This window comes from Ochlerotatus camptorhynchus, unplaced genomic scaffold (genome assembly GCF_037179485.1).
Source record: "Ochlerotatus camptorhynchus isolate MF236.1 unplaced genomic scaffold, CSIRO-AGI_Acam_v1.1 ptg000276l, whole genome shotgun sequence".
In the NCBI taxonomy this organism is placed as follows: Eukaryota; Metazoa; Arthropoda; class Insecta; order Diptera; family Culicidae; genus Ochlerotatus; species Ochlerotatus camptorhynchus.
This window is the reverse complement of record NW_027040765.1, coordinates 2,247,438-2,268,236: the sequence shown is the minus strand read 5'-3', so window position 1 is coordinate 2,268,236 and position 20,799 is coordinate 2,247,438. Positions and strand designations below refer to the sequence as shown.

Below are 20,799 nucleotides of genomic sequence, written 5' to 3'. Positions count from 1 at the left end.
ATTACATCGCCTGCATGGTCAATTTATAACATTCGTTGCGATGTTCATGAACAGAGGATGATAGGAAACGGAACTAACATTCATTGTAATAGATTTTTGGTTTGCGTGTAGCTATCAAGGCTGCCCCCGATTCACCGAAGAAGGAGGAAGAAGCCGCACTGCTATTGATCGGATTCAGTTGCTCGTCGTGAGCCGCTGAGAGCCATCTATTCTAAGCGCGTCACCCTCTCCAAACAACATACAGCTCGCAAGCCTCATCTGTGTTGAACACCCGAATAGCTCAGCATTACTCAACCATCACGACAAAACGGTTCATTTCAGGACCACCGTAAATTATTGTTGTTAAAAGAGTTAATTTTCATTGATCGTTCCAAAGCTGATAAATGTACCCAGCAACCAAACGTTTAAGGTAAAATGCGTAACAGTATTGAAGTGGTAGATAAAAATTCACGCAATGACCCAATACAACATGACCTTGTCAATTAACCAGAAACATATCGAATTAAGGTAGGGGTTTCCCCAGGACGCTATAAAAAGCAAAAAAAAAAAGTCTCGATTTTATATGATTGATCACGAATATCTCGCGATTGGAAAGATTTAGCAAGAAATACCTCCCATCAATTTTCGCTTTTAAAAATATCTATTGATTAAAACAAAAAATCCATGCGTTTTTTACACGAAAATGCTTAATTTTGGCGCTTCCGTGATAGGAAAAAGTGGTTTCACTAAAACAGTCGCCGAATATTGATACCGAGCATGTAATCCTACGTCAAATCTACGGTCGTGCCTTGGATACAACCTCTTACTTTTTTTCAATTCAAGTGAGTTGATCAAGTCAAGACATGGATTACACGTTCAATTTCGCGTTCAAGTCAGTTGAATTCAACTGACTTGATCAATTGACTTGCCCTGTCAAAACCCAGCTTAGGTACAACCGGTCTGCACCTAGGGGCAAGACAGCTTTCAACCATGAGTAATTTTTTAGCAAATCTTGAGTTACTCTGAGCTACTCGCGTTGCTCAGAAATGAATATCGTTGACAAAATGAAAATTTGTATCGCAGCAACTCTGTTGAACAGGTTTCTCTCCGTATTTACAAATTCGTGGTTCTGCTCAAGCAAAAATAAACAACAGAATAGTTATTGATGATCTAGGAAGAAGAATACGGGTTTTGATGAGGCTACAACTTATCGACGATATAAGTTATAACACAATTCATGATCGATGTTGAAACATAGACAAACGTTTGCAGCTTACATCACATACATCAGCTTACATTACATAAATGAAATAAATTGTTTTACCAAGAGGCTAGAACGGGGGTGGGCCGTTACCTTTCAGCTTCACGGCTATATGCATGGACCAACCACAACGTCCATTGGCTCTTCAATCAGACAATTCAATCGGAAATGTTTGTTTCGCATCAACTAACTGAGTACTCGCGACGGTTAAATAATACATAGCCCTTTATTTATCACACCAATAAAAGGTTTGTTAAGCTTATCACTAATATGTATTTGACTTAAACTAGAACAACGTAACGAATTAAAATGCCGTCGTGGATCTCCTGCCCGTGCAATACAATGACCTGGTTGAGGTGGACTGATCATTGAACCCGCACGACCGTTTTAGATAGTTCAGTCCTCCGTCGATGCGATGATTTTCTTCGGATAGTGATCATTTCTTAATGGCTGACGTTAGTGTGTTTGTAAATTTGACAGTATTGAAAAATTAAAATTGAGGCTACTTAGTTATTTTTTGAGTAAATACGAGTAACTCACAGTTACTCAATGTAAATATATTAGCTCAGAGTATAGCTGACTTGCCCCTAGGTCTGCACTGAGCAATGGATTGAATAGTGCAGTGCTTTCACACTCAGCCTAAGCAGTCAATAATTTTTCTTCTGTGATTTCTATATGGGGGTACGCCTTGTGAAAACCGAAAATGGAACATGTAACAAAATTATGAATGATTTTGCACGTTAATAGCTCAGCTGCCCCTGGACCAATTTCAATAACTTTATCACTAATCGATCAGAAATATTTCTACGCATCGATAGCATTGCTTCCGACTGTTGATGTTAAACAAGAAACTATTGAAAAACTGGTAAATGTCAAACATTGTCCAAAAGCGTCGAAATAACTAGCCAATCCCCAACACAGTCGGGGATTAGAATCGTTCCTAAACGAAACATGTCGATGTAGCATTGCTGCTTCCCCAGCACTGTCATCAGAGAGTCGTTAGTAGACGAAACAAGTAGAAGTAGCATTCGCCTCCGATCTTCAAGCGTATGCGAATATGGAGGATGCAGTTGCGTAACATTTTGCACACTGATCGCCATATTCAGAACCACACACCCTCAACGACCACACAAAATGCTCTCCAGAGTTGTAATCTTTTAACCAACCTTGAAAGCAGGGGTGCAAGTGATTTTGATCGATTCTCTTCTTCGACTTTCTGTTTCGTTAATAACTCGACGGCAAATACATTCATTGATATGTTTGTTGTTCTGGATGATAGTAGAGCATAGCAGAAATAGTGCGAAATAGGTTAGTAAAGCCATAGTCATCAAAAGAGGAAATCGATGAAGAGAATTGACTTTCACCCCTCTGCTTCCAAGCCCCTTAATTCACTCGTCGTCATAGCAATGAAAACTAGCATTGCACAGCTTTTGAATCTTGGTTTACACTTGCTGGTTGCAATTAATTATATGATTTGAGTAGTAGCTATACTGAAGATTCGAAAGATGTCGCCTCTTCAGTGGTAGGAAAATCCTTTTTGCAGTATGGAGAATATCAGAAAATCCACGATTTGTGACTAAACATGCTTTCACAGAAGGAAACAAATAAACGAATGCTTACCTTATCACCATAGTATTGTACTCGTGCAATTTTTGTGCATCTAAAACTGCCCATAAAGACGATAATAAAAAAAAACTGAAAATTTTGAAAGCATTTCCAAATGGTTTCCTACCTTTCCCATACATTCGAAAGTCACTGACCCTCTGGATGTGGTTGATGTCAAAAAAAACAAAACATGATTAATTCTGCTGTTCGACATTTTCGAAGGACCACCAAAAAACATGAAATTACACTATTTTCTAGGAAGAGTCCAATTATTCGAATAAAGATTTGCCAACTATTGGATTAAATATTTATCGAATTTTCAATTATTCAAGCGCGTTTCAATTATTCAAGCCTTCTTATTTCTACTCGTTTGATTTACCACAGTAGAGAAAATAAATGAAAGAACTAGGGGAAATGACGGCTTCGGCATGACAGACTCTTTTCGGCAACCCAAATTGAAACACTATTTTCACTGGATTTTCTTACGAAAACACTTCGAAGAATGCATTCAAACGATTTTTTATGCTTTCAGCTTCACTTTGACTATATTTTTACCACTGAGAAAAAGCAATCTAGCAAGGTTTTCTTGAAATGCAACACACGCACTGCAAATTGTAGCTGATTTCGAGTTGCCGATAATAGAACAGCAGATTTACATGCAGTTCAAATGGAACGGTTGCCGAAGAAAAACTGGTTGCCGACAATACTCGCTCTCACTAGAGAAGATTGGAGCTTTGTAAAAGCGTTTCAAAACAGTTTTTGACAATTCTTTCGACTGAAATTGTTAGAGCAGCTGGCAGCAAAAGATTGTAAACAAACCAATACTGCATATGTGTGCGTTCCTTAGAGAAAAAGGCTATAGAAAGAAGGTCGCTGCTTAGGTTGCCGATAATACGTAAATTCCCCTATCTGAACAGGCATAGAGAAGAACCATGATGTGAAACAGGATCATAAATTTTGTCGAAAAAAGTGTTAACCGTATTTCTGCTACAGGCTAAGTTTTTTTTTTTAGTTTTAGTTTAAATGATCTTTATTTTAGTTTAACTTGGGCGATTACCATATAAATTTTTACTAAGTGATTTAATTGCTTTCTTCATCTTTAGGTATGGGCAAAATTCAAAATTTGTTTTACAGAATTAGTCCTAGACTTAGTACACGGTCGACCACCTTGGTGGGATTGGTTTGTTTTGTTTTTAGAATTTGAAGAGAAACTACTTAATACTACTATTTACAGCTTAAAACTAACCTACTCTACTATATACACTTAATCTACTATGTACAAATTGCTTATTAAAGCATGTTCAGAAAGATTGCATTTTTGAATAAATTTAGTTGTCATATCATCAATTTTGGAATCTACTTTGGGAATTTCTGCCTCTTGATGGAGGTCTGCTATTCTTGTGTCGAATGGACGATCTAGGATCATCCTCAACACTCTATTCTGTGCAACCTGGATTTTGTTCCTGTGGGTCTGAGCGCACGATTCCCACACCGGGGCGGCATAGAAGATCGCGGGGGCTATGATCTGTTTGTAAACAGCCAGTTTGTTTTGCCTTGAGAGGCGGGATCTGCGGCAAATGAGCGGATACAAACACCTAACCAAGGCGGAGCACTTAACTAGGGTTTTCTCTATGTGCGAGCGGAACAGGAGCTTCTCATCGAACAACATCCCGAGATAAGTAACATCAGTGGACCACTCGACCCTTGTACCATCCATTATTACGGTACAGGAGGGAGACGGTTTAAGTTTTAATGATTGTCTGTGAAGGAACATGATCGCTTGGGTTTTCGAGGCGTTGATTTTGATTTTCCACGTGGTGGCATAATCAGTAAAGGTGTCAAGGCATCGTTGGAGCTTGTTCGTAATTTCACGAGGCATCCTACCCTTGACGGCTATCGCGGTGTCATCTGCAAACAGAAAGAACACGCAACCGTCTCCTAGAGGAGGGATGTCCGACGTGTAGATGCTGTAAAGCAGTGGTCCCAGCAGACTCCCTTGCGGAACACCTGCTGGGATCGGAAATTGTCCCGAAAGGGAACTATTCAACGACACCCTGAACGACCTTTGCTGGAGATAGTTACGGGTGATTTTCACAAGGTATGGTGGAAAGTTGGAGTTACAAAGCTTGTATATAAGTCCGTCGTGCCAGACATTGTCAAACGCCTTTTCGACGTCTAACAAGGCCATGGCTGTGGACTTGGATACAGCTTTGTTACTCCGGATGTTATTCATCACCCGCACTAGCTGATGATTGGTGGAATGCCCCTTACGGAACCCGAACTGTTCCGGAAGAAGAATGTCATGTTCCTCCACAAACTTGTTTAGTCGGCTGAGGATCAATTTTTCGAACAGCTTGCTCAGCGCTGAGAGCAGGCTAATCGGTCTGTAGCTTGACGGTAGTGAAGGGTCTTTCCCAGGTTTGCGGATCGGGATGATTTTTGCCACCTTCCAGATGCTTGGAAAGTAGTGCAGCTCCAAGCATCTGTTGAAGGTGGCAGCTAGCAGCGAGTGCACCCTCGGGCTGAGATTTTTCAACGCTAGGTTGAATATTCCGTCAAACCCGGGAGCCTTCATGTTCTTACTGTATTTCAGCGCTGAGCAAATTTGTTCCTCTGTAATCCGTTCTTCTGGAGGGACGGCACAAGGGGAGGCATCTAACGTCAGGACGCACTGCGCAACCTGGTTCTCGAGTGGACTTGGGATTTTAGAGCCAAGCAAATGCGACTGGGCAATGTGCTCCCCAATCGCATTGGCCTTCTCTTCGTTGGTGATAAGCCGTTCGTCATTGACTCTAAGTGGTGGAATGGGCTTGGGGTGAGACTTCAGCCCCTTGGCAACCTTCCAGAATGGTCTGGAACGGTCGTCCAGGTTCTGAACGAGCCGCCCGAAACTCTCGTTCCGGATTGAGACCATTCTGGAAGCGATCTGCCGATTCAGATCGACCATTTCGTATTTACGCTGCAGATCCCCAGTCCGCTGAAACTGGCGTCTACGAACATTTCTGAGCCGAATCAAGAGTTTGGTGTGGGAATCAATTGCTTGAAACTTACCCCTCACAGGAACTCGTCGAACGCACTCTTCGTCAGCCACGGATATGGCTTGATGGAGACCCTCCAGGGCCCGGTCGATGTCCTCCACTGTATCGAGCGGTGGGTTGTCGTCGATGTGGCGGTCGACCACGCGTCGAAACTGGACCCAGTTGACTCGATGGTAGTCCTTCCGCTGGCACGGTGCAGGGGCCACGTTGTAGCCCAGCTCGGTCAGCACCGGTTGGTGGTCCGAACTCAGGTCGTTGACGGCAACCGGCTTGGCTAATCTGGTGTTTGCCAAGAACAGGTTCAGCGTCGATGGGTTGCCCGTCGGTGATGTGAAGGTTGGTTCGTCCGGAAACCAGACTGAATAGAGACCATGCTGGGAATGGTCGAATAGCAGGCGGCCGTTCTGGTTCTGCTGGTAGTTCCGCCAGGCCTCGTGCCGGGCGTTCAGGTCCCCTCCGATTACAAAGCAGGCATTGGTGTGGGTTATGATGGCAAGGTCGTTCTTGAACTGCTGTGCTGTACCATTGCTAACGGTACATTGCCGGGGGCAGTAGGCGGCGATGAACCGGACGTTACCGGTCGATGTTTCCACCTCAACGCCGACGGCCTCGATGATGGAAGTGCGGTAGTGGGGTAGGGTGCAGTACTTGATGCCTTTCTTGATGATGACCGCGACACCGCCCCCCCTAGAGCTGGTGCGATCAAGCCGGACAATGCTGTGGTCGGGCAGCCAGAAGCTGTCACCGGTCTTGAGGTGGGTCTCGGTGAGAAGGCCCACGTCGATGTCGTGCTTGCGGAGGAAGTCTGCAAGCTCAATGTTTTTCGCCCCTACGGAGCGAGCGTTCCAGTTGGCGATCTTTATGGGTTCACGGTCCATAATTAGCGACGAAGGAGATGATAGCTTGGAGCTGTTGTGTTCTTGTTGCGCAGGTGCGCTTGATGATGATGGCCTGGGCCAACAGTGTGACGATCTCATCCGTTGACAGCGGAGAATCGTCTGTAGCTTCACCGGTTGTACCGGCCAATCCCGGAGCAGGGGGATCCGTCGATGGGCCGGAGGCTTGACTGGGTACTGCAGCGGCAGCCGACTGGGCAGCAGCCAACTGTTGGTTGAGCGGGAGCGGCGCCAACACTGGAATTGGCCGTGGTTGGACCGGTGATAACGGAGGAAAGTTCTGCGCGTTGTTTTCCGGGACCTTCTTGCGACCGGGCTGGTTGTTGGACGAGGCCTTCTTCCGGATCTCGGCGTATTCGGCCCGCTTCGGACAGGCCTTACTCGTGGCCTTGTGGGCAGCACCGCAGTTGGCGCATGTGGGAGCGGCTTCCTCGATGCTGTCGCAGTCGTCGATCTTGTGGTTTTTGCCGCATTTGATGCAGCGGCTGGCCATGCGGCAGTTCCTGGTGCCGTGCCCGAACAATAGGCAGTTCGAGCACTCAGTGACGCCACGGTGGGTTGGCTTATACCGCTCCCACTTCACTACGATGTGGAACAGTGTGCGTGTCGTATGGAGATCCTTCACGGTTGTGGAGTTCTTCTGCAGATGGACCAAGTAGAGCTGGTCACGATACTTGATGGCCTTGCTGCGGGTCATCTTGTGGATTTCGACCGGCTTGAGGCCGTTCGCCTTAATCTCGTCCATTAAGGTGGTGGTGTCCATGTCGTGGAGCTTGCGCAGCACTACTTTCAGCGGCTTGGTGGCCTCGACGTCGTGGGAGAAGTACTCCAGCTTCATCCTGTCCAAGAGGGCCTGGACTGCGTTGTAGTGATTTTCGGCCGAGACCATCAGTTTGTAGCCTTCCGTGCACCGTTGAATGGTGCAGCGAAGGCCCTGCTTAATGTAGAAATCCAGCTGCTCCCATAGCCCGGGAGGGAAGCCCTTCACATAGAAGGGTGGCAACTTAACTTTTTTAGGCACCGTCTCAGGGTCAGACTGCGGCTGGGCTCCGTTCTGCAGGGCGGAGAACGGATTGTTGCTCAGCAGCTTTTTTGCTGCCGATGCGGTGGCGCTGATGTCTTCAGGTCTGGGTCGTTTAGTTCCGGGAGGCCCCGGCTGCGGGTCCGCAACGCCTGTCGGGACGGGCAATGGGGTTTTCTTCTGCTTCTTCTGAGCTGGCTCGGTGGTCGCGCCGTCTCCTGGGAGAGTCTGTTTTCCCGGTAAGCCGGCACTCGCGTTACCGCGCGATTTCTTACCCATGGCTGGGTCAGCGAGAGCGTCACTATACAACGCGGAGCTAATTCGATTTGCGAACGAACGAACGAAACTAGAGAGAATTCAAATCGACTGAACTGCTCAACAGTCTGGCAGCGAATCATGCTACAGGCTAAGAAAAACCATCTTGTTGAGATAAGGAGTTTAACGAGAAAAACTAAAAAGGGGAGGAGCTTTAGCTGGGTGGACACTGATATTCTGCGGTCTTCCAACCTGTCCGGCAGCAGGCTGACCTAGACTTTTGCGAGTGCCCAATCATTGAACCGAAGAATATGGGATTGTCCGGTCCGATAAGATATTCCTATTCCTACACAAAACACAAGCTCCTACTGCAGTTAACAAACAAGATTTATTATATAAGCGTGCGTAGTCCTACGTTATCATTGCGTACAACCCCATAAAGCTGTAGGCTAGTAGCCTTTCTGTCGTAACTTTTGAACTAACATATTATTGATTTTTGTACACGGTGAAATCATTGATCGACTCGAATCTCGTAAATAATATCGATGCTTCGTATTTTTTTAGAAAACAAAATTTATTAATCATTATTGTAGGAATGCTCCATACTGGCTAGTTCATTACATCATTAGTGTCTGGAGGCTTCAAAATGTCTCTGAATTCGCCACTCTCCCATATTGTTTTACTGGTTTGAAATGTTTCTGTTTACTGATAAGCGCAGATAAGTTAAGGAAACACACGTTGTATCGGTTAATCCTTCGAGTATGAACTGATCATTATTCTTTTAAACACCTTCTCTTGCCATCGGAGCACTCATCTATCCGAAACCTTCAAGCAATACATATATAACAATGGCAGCGTTTCAGTCGAATTCACTGATATTACAGTTCTTTCCCCTCAAGACAAAAATTACACAATTCACGAACGAACTCGAATTCAAATCTGATTAAAAATCTTCTTAAAACCTCAAAGGAAGAATAATTCAAACTATTTAGCAAATTCAATATTATATTATATTCGAAAGAACGAAAGATCACAAGATTAACAATTCAGTGTTCGTTTGTTTTCTGCTTCTTAATTGGCGAAGATCTTCGTAGCGTTGGATAAATAGTTGCTGGATCTTGGTTTCTTGCTAGAATTTTCATTCTTATTCGATGTTGATGGCGTTTGATATACGAAGACGTTGTACTCATCATCTACTGTCACCACCCGTTTCCTCTTGCTTGAGGTAACTGGGACCATTATGCCCAAGTAACAATTGAACAGCCTTTTGACTTTCACATGGATTCATTGTGGCTTTATAACGACAATAAGCAATCTTTTAAAATAAAATGCAACATTTAATAGTGCAAAAGAATTCTCGTTAGTAGTTCAGCTTAATGCTGTTTTGAAAACCCTTTAAAGTTTGACAATAGTCAGAGAGCGTCTGGTTTTAAAAATAAATTTACTGCAGCACTCTTTTTTATTGATGAAACGACAAAATAATTTCTAAAAGTGTTTTACCATAATATAATACCCAGTTCGTTTTCGAGTTGGCCTTTCAAACGCATAAACACAAGGAAATGCTGAATGATAGACAAACAATAATTCTAGCGATAGTAGGAGGAATAATTAAAGCGATGCTGTCGACGGGAGGAAAAAGGAATCCAATACCAGAACTCCCTGGGAGGCCCAGCAGCTCCGACAAAACCGGTCGATAACAACATAGCAGCCGACTGAGAAGAGTGAAGCAGCTTCCAGCCGTCAAATTAAACGCCTAAAATTGATGATAATACACAAAATGTTGTCAGTGACATTTGCGTTACGTTCTGAATAAACAGACCCGCCTTCTCCAGAAATTACGTTTCGATGATAATCCGAATAACATTCATGAGTGCTAAACTGTGACTACGGAAAACTGCCGACAGGAAACTTCAAAATCTGTTAGCCAGCTGGTAATTGGCTGCCTTCCGAACCATAGCAGCGGTTTCATTCGGCGAAAGGGTCAATTGTTACATAAAAATCCAAGCAAGCGCACATCATCTGGGATTAAGCTTCCACCTGTTCCAAGTTATGTAGATACACATCCTGATTAAAAGCTTCCAATGGATGGGTAATTTCAAAGCAGCGACTTCGACGAAGCGGCGGAGCCGTGAAGGAAATGCAGAAAATGCGGGCAAAATCGAAGAAATGCGCTGTTTCCGTGTCTGTTTCCACTGTGCGGGCGCTGATGGGCTCCATCAAGAGGAAGGTTCGAGATTTCGTTTGAACTGGAGTAATATAACCATTTAATGCTGTAACTTTGAAGTTTTAATAAAAGTACTGTAAAGCAACTTTATAAACTTATTGAGTCACGAATTACAGGTATTTTTGTGAGTACCAATTTAATTTTAATCAGCCTGCATAAAAACGTTAGCGATTTCATGAAAGCAAAGCACTGTTTTTTCACAAATAGGTTATGATAAATTAATATTTATACTATCGCCATATTGTTAGTACTCCATTTATTTTTTCTATTATCTATGGTTTTCAAGATTTTTTTTTTCCTTGAAAATAACTTTATTCTCATAAAACAACACAAAATGTTGCATTTAATTCCACTTTATAAATTTTTGTATGCATGACAGATACGTATTTCGACTACAATGTGCAGTTTTCATCAGTGTCATTCTCACTAAAGACTTGTCAAAATCCAGCCCTCTTAAGTACTCATTCCCTAGGTAAGAATGTCAAGATCACATGTATAAAAATGAAACTACAATTTGTAGGATCGGAACCTACCTAACAAAAAAAAAACAATGATTTGAAAGCTGAAGAGAATGCTCCGCCGGCGGAAGGTTCGAAGCTGACCTTGGAAAGTCTCGTCGAAGAAGAGTGCCATCGGTTCAACAACTGTCAAGAAAAAGAAGCCGAAGTTCCCATGCTGGTTCTGCAGTGATCTGCATTTTGTGAAGGAATGTCCTTATCAAGACCACAACTGTTACAAGTACAAACGCAAGGGGCATAAAGAAGGGTATTGCTCAACTGCTGAATCAAAATCGAAACCTGGAAAGAAGTTCGAAAAATCCAAGTCCAAGGAGTTTATCAAGTCCAAAGAAATTTCCATCAAGCGTATCGATCTTCAAGGCAAGAGAAATACGGCAACGATGCAACTATTCAGCTGGACTGCGCTTCCGATGCCTTCTTCTTCTTCTTTTTCTTCTTCTTCTTCTTCTTCTTCTTCTTCTTCTTCTTCTTTTTCGCATATCAAGCTTATTGCTTAGTGTTGCTTTATGTTCAGTAAAAATTCACATATGCACACAATGATTTACTGAACATTTCAGCTGATTTCATGGTACTTATTAACCTTTCTACAGCAGCTTTTCCGATGATATATGGTACAATTACACTTCAAAATGGTGCAAAGCGGATTTTTAACGTATTTTGATCAATCATTTAAGGAGCAACCCGATCTATTTAAAGAAGATGTTTTTTACTTATTAAGGAACATCGTCATTGTTTAATGGTTCATTTACCTTTTTACCGAAGAATACACGAGTTGTATACGTGTCAACAAACCCTGATTTGAATGTCCTGGAAATTGAAACAAGCGAGCTATTTGATCAGTGGTCGATTCCTTTTCAACTCGCTGGTCAACGCCGCTGCTCTCCAGAAACCGGAAGACACTGTCCACAAATTACACTCGAAGTTTCCTGAAATGTTCGAGAGCACACTTGGTCGGTGCACTAAAACGAAGGTAAAACCGAAGACATCATAACAAGAAGACTGGCAACTTTGCCAGAATCCAAGCGACAGATACAGTAACGCTGCGCTTGAGCGAAGATGGAAGCAACGCATAGAAAAATGAGCAAATACACAAACCTTGAGGATGTAATCTTTGCTATCAAAATCGTTCGAAGCATTTACCTTTGAGCGTCAGATGACGCGATTGTACCTGCCTCATAGTGGTCGTATGATAAAATGGAAGAGTTGCCAGTCTTCTTGATATGATGTCTTCGGTAAAACTCCATTTGAAGCCCGACGTCCGTCCCGTGTACTGTCCAAAAAGACCGGTGGCTTGGGTGGCTTATGCATCACTTCCAAAGGTTGATGCCGAACTTCAACGACTGCAAGAAAATGAAATAATTTCGCCAGTGAAATTTTCTGGCTGGGCAATTCCCATAGTTGTGGTCCGGAAATCCGACAACGTTTCTGTTCGAATTTGTTGGAATCGGATGCTCACCCACTTCCACATCCGGATGATGTTTTTGCTGACCTGGCTGGCTGCCGGTAATTCTCCCAACTTGACCTGTCTGATGCCTACCTGGAAGCCGAGGTTGATTAGGAATCACAAATGTACCTTACAATTAACACGCATCGAGGATTGTTTAAAGGCAGACGGTTGTGCCACCTGGAATAAAGTCGACCCCTGGCGCAAAGGATTACTGAAAACATGGTTGGAGGAATTCCTGGAGTTAAACCATATCATGGTTGCCGGTAGGACAAAGGAAGAGCATTACCCAAGCCTCAATGAAGTCCTGGAACGAATCAAGGCGTACGGTTTCCACCTGAGATTCGACAAGTGCCGTTTTGGTCTCTTGCAAATCAAGTTCCTAGGTCACATCATCGACAAAGATGGTTTACGACCAGATTCAGCCATGTATCAAGATCACTGACTGCTGCAGAGCAGAACTACGGCCAAATCGAAAAAGAAGCCTTGGCTCTAGTTTTTGCTGTAACACGATTCCACAGGATGTTGTTCGGTCGAAAGTTCATTTTGCAGACCGACCACAACCCACTCTTAAAGGTATGTTAACTTTGACATCCAGTTTGTACCAGCTGAGGAATTTGGACAAGCTGATATCCTTTCACGACTTATGAAATTCCATGTAAGAACCGAGGAGGAATATGTGATTGCTTCTGTACAAATGGAAGCTGATATCAAAGCCGTTCTCAGCAATTGTACTTAAAGTCTCCCCGTGACGTCTGAAACCTCAAGAGATCCTGCTTTCCAATCGGTGGTGTTCCACACTAATGAAGGATGGCCCAATCATTCTAAGGCGATCCATGTTCCAGCTGTTCAAAAATTCTTCAATCGCCGAGCCAGTGTTCAAGTTGTGCAGAATTGCATTATATTCGGCTATATAATCGTGGCCTAGTCCTAGTCCATCAAACTTCCTGATGATCGACGCGTTTTCAAAATGGCCAGAAATATTCCACACACGAACTACTACCACATCGGCGACATTGAAGATGCTGCAGGAAACCTTTGCGAGGTTTGGTAATCCCAAAACCCTCGTGTCGGACAATGGAATGCAATTTGTTTGCACTCGCTTCAAGCAATTTTGTGGTGGAAATGGAATCACGCACCTAACAATTGCTCCATACCATCCTCAGTCCAATGGACAAGTTGAGCGTTTTGTAGACACACTGAAACGAGGACTAAAGAAGCTACGAGAAGGAGGAAAGACGGCAAATTTTCAACAACTTCAAACATTTCTTTTCGTAATCCGGTTGACGCCCAACCAAAGTGCACCGGATGGCAAATCACCTTCGGAGCTGTTCCTAGGTAGGCCTATCACTACAACCCTAGATTTGCTCAAGCCTTGTCAATCAACGACACCAGTTGTAAATAGCAAGGAGAACAAGCAATTCCACCGACGCCACCGTCAAGAGAGAATTTTCTGCTGATGATTTGATTTATGCAGCGACTCATCATCACAACGAAACATCCTTGCTACCTGAAAAGGTGATCGAGAGAAAAGGTTCCGTCAATTACACTGTCCTTATGGAAAACGGTCGTCTCATCCGCTCTCACACTAACCAACTAAGGCAACGTTATCTGGAAGACGCTAACGAAGCTACTGCACCAAGTGATCATCTACCATGGACCGTGCTGCTTGAAGAGTTCAACATGGAACCTGATGATATTACCGATCCTGAAGAAGTACAACAACTAGATGAAGTTCTGGCTCGCGACGAACCGTTGACTGAAGAAGAAGTGGTCCCACCTGAAGACGATGTTCAAGATGGGATACCGGCACCTGAAGACGTTGTTGAAGACATTGTACCAGTACCTATCGATCATCCCATTCGATCAACCGAAGGCTTCCATCATGGCTATCACCCTACGAACCTTTCTGAGAAGGAGATGTTCCATAGTAACCACATGAAACGAACATCTTAGAAGCCATTGAAAATCAAGCTGTTTGACACAACTATTTCTTCAATTATAAATCTTCTGACCTCTGAAGTATTTAGACCTAGTTAACCAACAACCAGTCTTTTATTGGAGTCTGTAAAACTCACCCTTGATGATGATGATGATGATGATGATGTTAGTGGTCTACACTCATTGTAGCACGGAAACTAGTCCGATAGCTGTGGGCTCTCGTCACTGTTGAACTTGATCAAGCTTAATAGCCTCTGATTGACATCAGCAAATCGCTGTATGAAGGGCCAAAAACGAATGGATGGATCGATAGGCAATTCGCCTATTCATCTCCCAGGGACAGTTAAGAATCTCCTTCCGACAACTTGGTCAGAAAACGAGCCATCCAATAGCAAGATGCCCCAATAAATGGGAAGAAAAGTCCGCCCTTTATCCACGAAATGTTAGCAACACTATCCCATACAAATTGCTTCAATAGGGTGCCCTGGTAGTCCCTCCCCTGCCCAGCATTTATTGGTTCATGTAGCGCGTTTCACTTATTAAAAAGTGTGATAAAATTACAAGTTTATGTCTAATCGTCTTGGTGTCTTCGGTGCACTTATTCTTTATGATGCAAGCAATAAGTGCTCCGTGACGATTTGACGGAAACGTGCACTTTTATCACACTTTTAGCATTTTTGGGATAGTCCAGTTTCAGATGCAATCAGCAATATTTAAATGCAATAATTTTTGGAAAGTATATACGGTGACTTACTTTTGCTAATGTATACTTACCTGCACACTTGGAAAAAATCATGTAAATTTAGGTGCTCTGAAAGTGACACATACGAGCGTCAATTTTGACATTAAGTTGAGTCATAAAAGACGCGAAATATAGCTCAATCAAACGTACTTTTCGTATGGCAACGAACTGTTCAGTCTCGGAGCACTTAATATTACATGACATGTTTGTTTACGTCTCATCTTTTATGTCAAAGATCAATTCCGTCACGTGTAAAATTAGTTATTTCTAAGTGTGTATGATGATGCCCTAATGGATGCCTGCCGCCGTTGTTTGATTCTTTTGGAATGTCTTGTACTTTTTCTCTAGCGCTTCGTATTTCATTCCATGCTTCACCGGCAATTTCCTTCCGTAGATCGTCCTTGGTCAATTCTGACATGATTCCGCCTTTTCCGTGTTATTATTTTTTTTTTTTTCCGAGTTGAATAATTTCCGTTCCTGGGTTTGACGTTGACTTTTTCTTCGTTTGTTTGTCTATTCAGTCTTATACATGCGTTGATTCTGCCTGTATACTCAACTACAGCCGAGAATTCAGCGCTCCATCCTTTCAACCACACTAGCGCACTCCTTCTCCAGGCCCAAACCTCGCCTGTTGGGAAAATATCAAAATATCAAATCTCACCAAAGAACAAGATCACGCTCAAGGGTAAGGGCACTTCGCACACCAGCCTTGGGTAATCTTTTTTGTCAGTAAGCCGCAAGTGTGCCGATTGTGCCGGTCATAGAGCAAGCTGCGATTGTTTGTAAAATACCCATCCCGGCAACCCTGTATGTCTGACACCTTGAATGTTTTGGTTTGAAATCGCAAGGATAAATTGGATTGAGAATGACGCCTGAAGTGGCGGGTGTGCGAAATTTTGGTGTTTTGTGTTCATATGATAATAAAAGTCCTGTGTTTTCGGGTTTTATAATGCCCTCAAAGGCAGACTAGAAACCTAGCCTTTTGTGATGTGAATACGACTATAGAGGATGGTGAATAGACTTCTGTAGTTTGTGTTGTGTGAGTTGCAGCATTATTTGAATTAAGGGTCTAATTAACTGCCTCTTTCTCTTGAGCCCACTCTAGAACCTACATTTCGTATTTAGATCTTCAAGTGAACGGCTGGTCTGAGTTTCTCAGTCAGTCAAACAAACAGCACGTAATGTTGTGAACAACTTCAATGACAGTTGTCCAGCAGTGCTCCCATTTTATCAACAACTATGCAATGCCTACGATATTGTGCCGAAGGTGTACCGATGGATGTGCCCAAGCTGTGACGAAACTAATTTCGGCACAATGTGCTGAGTGACATACCCCTTGATCACGTTTGATTTTCATAGACACAAATCAACAAGCAAAAACTGTGGTTGATATTACAAAACTCACCAGCTTCAGAAGCTCACCAAACTGTGGTGAGATTGAGTTTCATGATTTTTGCTTTACACTCGAACGCAACCGAAACTTCCATAACGGCTGGCAGCAGTCGCTTCGGTGAAGAGAAAAAGGAATAGCATAATTATACATTCTCTTTCTAAAAAAAAACGAGGAGCAACGGAATCATTTTTGCTTCTATTCAACTCTTAAGCTGGGCTTAGACAGGGCAAGTCAATTGATCAAGTCAGTTGAATTCAACTGACTTGAACCCGAATTGAACGTGTAAACCATGCCATTCAACTGACTTGATCAACTCACTTGAAATGAAAAAAAAATTGAACCAGGCTAAACTTTTCAAGCCAATTGAATTCAACTGAGTTGATCATTTGACTTGCCTAGTCTAAACTCAGCTTAAGATTCAACTTTACACGTTGTGAATATTCTCGCAATATCAAAGGAGCTTGTAAAATCAATATCAAGCATGATATTTTGCTCCAATATCACGCGTGATAGCAAGCGCGTATGAAAGCGGGAAAATGTCAATTTTCTAATGACTTTACCATCATTTGAAAAATCCCCAGATTCAAACTTTTGAAATATTGAAAACCTTGGACACTTAAAAATTGGGAAAAATTGTAGAACAACAACTTTTGATCAAATTTTTGAACTTTTTTACAGTACTTTTGTTATATAAAAATACAAAAATATTTGTAATTTTTTAATTAAAATGTTACTTTTTATAAGTTTTTTTTTATTTTTATAAATATTGAACGTAGAAATGTTTTGTTATTTCAGTTTTTAACACTTTTTCGGAATTTTTATTCAGATTTACTTAAATAAAACTTAGTTACCTTACCAATCAGGCTAAGGCCTTGTTGTCCTCTGCTGTCCGAAGAAGTCGTCTCCACTCTACTCGATCCATGGCCACACTTTGCCAGTCTCGTAGGTCGCCTTCAACTTGGTCGATCCACCTTACCCGCTGCGCGCCTATTCTTCTTGTTCTTATTGGGTCGCTTTCGAGAACCATTTTCACTGGGTCGTCGTGCGGCATTATTACGACGTGCACAGCCCACCGTAGTCGCCCAATTTTTGCAATGTGGACGACGGATGGTTCTCCCAGCAGCTGGTGCAGTTCGTGGTTCATTCGACATTCCGTCATCCACACAGCAAAAAAATAATTTTGATATCACGTCAAAGTGGGTGCACTACAATCATGTCGAAAATATGGTGTAATATTACTTGCTAAAAAGGACAAAATTATCATTAATACAATGAATGAACTGACATTACGCTGCTTTTACTGCATTTGTTTATTTATGTGGTCATAAAAATTACATGAAATTTTCGACATGATTGTAGTGCATCCACTTTGATGTGATATCAAAATTGTTTTTTTGCTGTGCATCTGCACTCTACCGTAGATGGTACGCAACAGCTTCCGTTCGAAAATACCAAGGGCGCGTTGTTCTTCCACGAGCAAAGTCCAGGTCTGGTGGCTGTAGAGGACCACTAGTCTAATAAGCGTCTTGTAGATAGTCAACTTCATGCGGTGGCGAATTTTATTCGACCAGAGCGTCCTCTGGAGTCCAAAGTAGTTCGTCTAGAACACTAAGTTAAGAGCGGGCATAACACTCGCTACAGAAGCGTAAAAGCCTAGACAAAGAAGATATTCTGTTCGAAAAACAGTCGAAATGTTTGGCCAAGCTGAAGCGAATTCTCTATCAACTCGGGTGCCCAGTCAAATGTATAATTGCTTCTTCCCAAACTCCCTCGATGGCTATGAATGAATTTGGCACCCAACAAATCAAGACAAGATTAATTTGGCAAACAAAACTGCAGCAGGGTAGGTATGATCGACCGTCGTCATAGATGACCACAAAAACGAACGACGGAAACGAAAGATCACCCCAAAAAGGATCGCCATCTTTTCGAACTCTGATGCGCCCTCGCCTCCTTTGTAGGATAATTAATTGCAGCACTCTTCAACACCTACTAGTCATCATCGTCTTGCCTGGTCGTCGTCCGCCGTCGTAGTAGGCCTCCGATTGTTGCTTCCCTTACCAGGAGACCAACTAAACAAAAAACCAAAACAAAGCAAACCGACTGGGACACGTTGGCGGTCCCTCGATCTGGCCGTATAATTAGGTGATCATTAGCCGACGCCATTCATCCCGAAATGCGCCTCCTGCGCATAGTGAGGAGCCACACCCTCGAGCGCCGGAATGACGACAACGATCTGCGGACCGAGATGATCAAGTCTGGCTGGCGGCAAGGTCGCAAATGTTGCCGATTTTTTTCCGCCTTCGTCCGGCGCAGTGAAGGTGAAAGTGCGGTCAATTTCCGAGATCCGGTCCTTTTGAAGACGAACACCCGCCCCGACGATTGTGCTACGCAGCATAGACCGAGGGGGAAGATTGCACGCACTTTTTTTTTGTTTCGACATTCTTCGGTAATCTTCCTTTCACTTCTTTTTCGGGATATTATAGATGTGTTATAATTGCTAAACTCTCGCTTTTCTCCTCCGGGTCCGGTGTCTTGAGAAAATAAATGGTAATTTTAGAACACGGTTTCAGTTCTTTTTTTTTTGGGCTTCTTTCGATTTCATTCAAGCGCAGCGCAATCTTGGATGCTGCCGGAATTCAAATGAAGAAACGTCAGTCCAGTCAGTGTGAAGCGTGGTGGAATTAAGAAGCAGAAAAATTAGCCCCGGGAAAATTTCATCACGCGGCGCTTTTGTTTGTTTTATAGGAGGTTTGGTACCATCACTATACGGACATAGATCGGAGGGTAAGCGAGGGGGCCAAGTTGGTGGGATGGATGGGGTGCAAGAAAAAGGTGCTTTTGAGCGTTCTTCCGATTCAAATTGACCGAATCTCTAGCGCCCAAGCTGTTCTCTATTCTTGTTCTGGGATGGAGGAAAAAAAAGTTTGGTCTTGGCAAGGAAATTACGGAAAACAGAATCGGAAGTGTTTTCTTCCGCACTGCCGAGGGGGTAGAGGATGCTCATTTCTTTTTTAAATTAGGCTTTAAAATTAACACACTATCAGACGGAATTATCGGGATGCCTGAAATCAAAGGTAAATTAAGATGCGGCTCCACATCTGCACCTTATAAACACCGAATCTATCAAAACATGGGGGCCACACATTTGTCTGCGGCTTAACCTTGTCAAAATATTAACACCGAACATGCAATGTTTTGCATTGCACCTACATCACCAATACGTTGAATTTGGTTGAAATTGAATGTTTGGGTTCTTTCGCAAATCAATTGGTTGTTCACAGCAGTAAACAATTCCGTCAAACCGGGTGTCATTGAACCACACGTGTCGCTAATTGTCGATACAGCTCCAGCGCGCCGGTGAGCTTCGACCGAATTAATCGTTCTCACCTTACCATAATTCAATCAATCAATTCGCATATGTAATTCTCAATTATTGGTTCAACCTTGATCGGACCGCCGAAGAAAAAAAAAACTAATTCAACTTTTCCTCAACATTGGCAAACCGAATTAGCGAACCCATCCATTCCATTCCATTTGATCAAACGCAGAGCACTGTACTCCCCCTCGACGAGATCGAGATCGATCTTCCTCGCCGAGGTGAGCCCCGCAGCCCTCCGCCGCCCTGGTTCGTTGTTGGCAAAAATCTCTTTTCATTGAGTTTAATTTGATTGAATAATTAGACCACTTACCACCATACCCGGCGCTGCCGTCGCCGTCTTTCCACTCATCATCACTCATCATCTCGCCCGCGAGGTCTCTCTTTCACCTAGCTTCTTCAACTCGGACGGAGCCGGAGATCTATATGCATCGCCGCCGTCCGTCTGCTCTTCCCTTCTATTAGAAGTGGTAATTTTCTCCCATCTTCCTTGGAGCGGCGTTTTGGTTCCCTCGGGCGGATTCTCAAGGTCGGCTATTTAAATATGAATTATCTTCAACCGGAATTGAATTTACACTGTTCCGGGCTTTCGACGGAGAGGGAGGAAACAGGCACTTCCGGCTTCTGGGTGCGTGCAGTGCGAGAAGAAAGAAGATGCGTTTTGATGGTTGGCATGGTGAAGCCTAATTAGGTGTGCGTGCTGTCGAACTAGTTTTGCGCGATGGCCACGGTGTTGTTAAGTTAAACCATCCCAGGTTAAAATAACTATTTATGTTTTGACTGATGTCTACATTATCATATCACTACTGCCTATAATCCCATATCAGTCCCATATGGAAAAAGTAGGCATTGAGAAAGTTGCAGTTGAAGTTACGAAGTGCAATTCCCATGTAAATATTTGAAAAATCATAGTACATAAATGAATTGCTAATTTTTTCAAGTTGAAATCAGTTATAATGAAGCTTACATGTTTTATTAAAGACTGAAACGCGCAAAATTTGGTCGACAGAAAAAATCGTCAAAATTCATATCACATATCATCTTTTTATTTTTCATTTGGTAACTCAATTCATATATTTAAAGGAAAAAATATTCTTTTGGTT

General features: G+C 43.0%; 1 protein-coding gene across 2 annotated transcripts in view; it reads left to right on the top strand.

Annotated features, from left to right (window-relative positions):
* The window catches only part of LOC135706245 (surfeit locus protein 4 homolog), a 219,217-nt gene that overhangs the window by 84,131 nt on the left and 114,287 nt on the right, over positions 1 to 20,799 (top strand). Inside the window, exon 1 of one of the 2 annotated variants that reach the window (XM_065227813.1) lies at positions 7,525 to 7,534. The exons of the other annotated variant lie outside the window; for it this stretch is intronic. The gene's annotated coding sequence lies outside the window, so the exon portion shown is untranslated. Of the gene's footprint in view, positions 1 to 7,524; positions 7,535 to 20,799 lie in introns of those variants that run through there. 2 annotated transcript variants of the gene reach the window in all.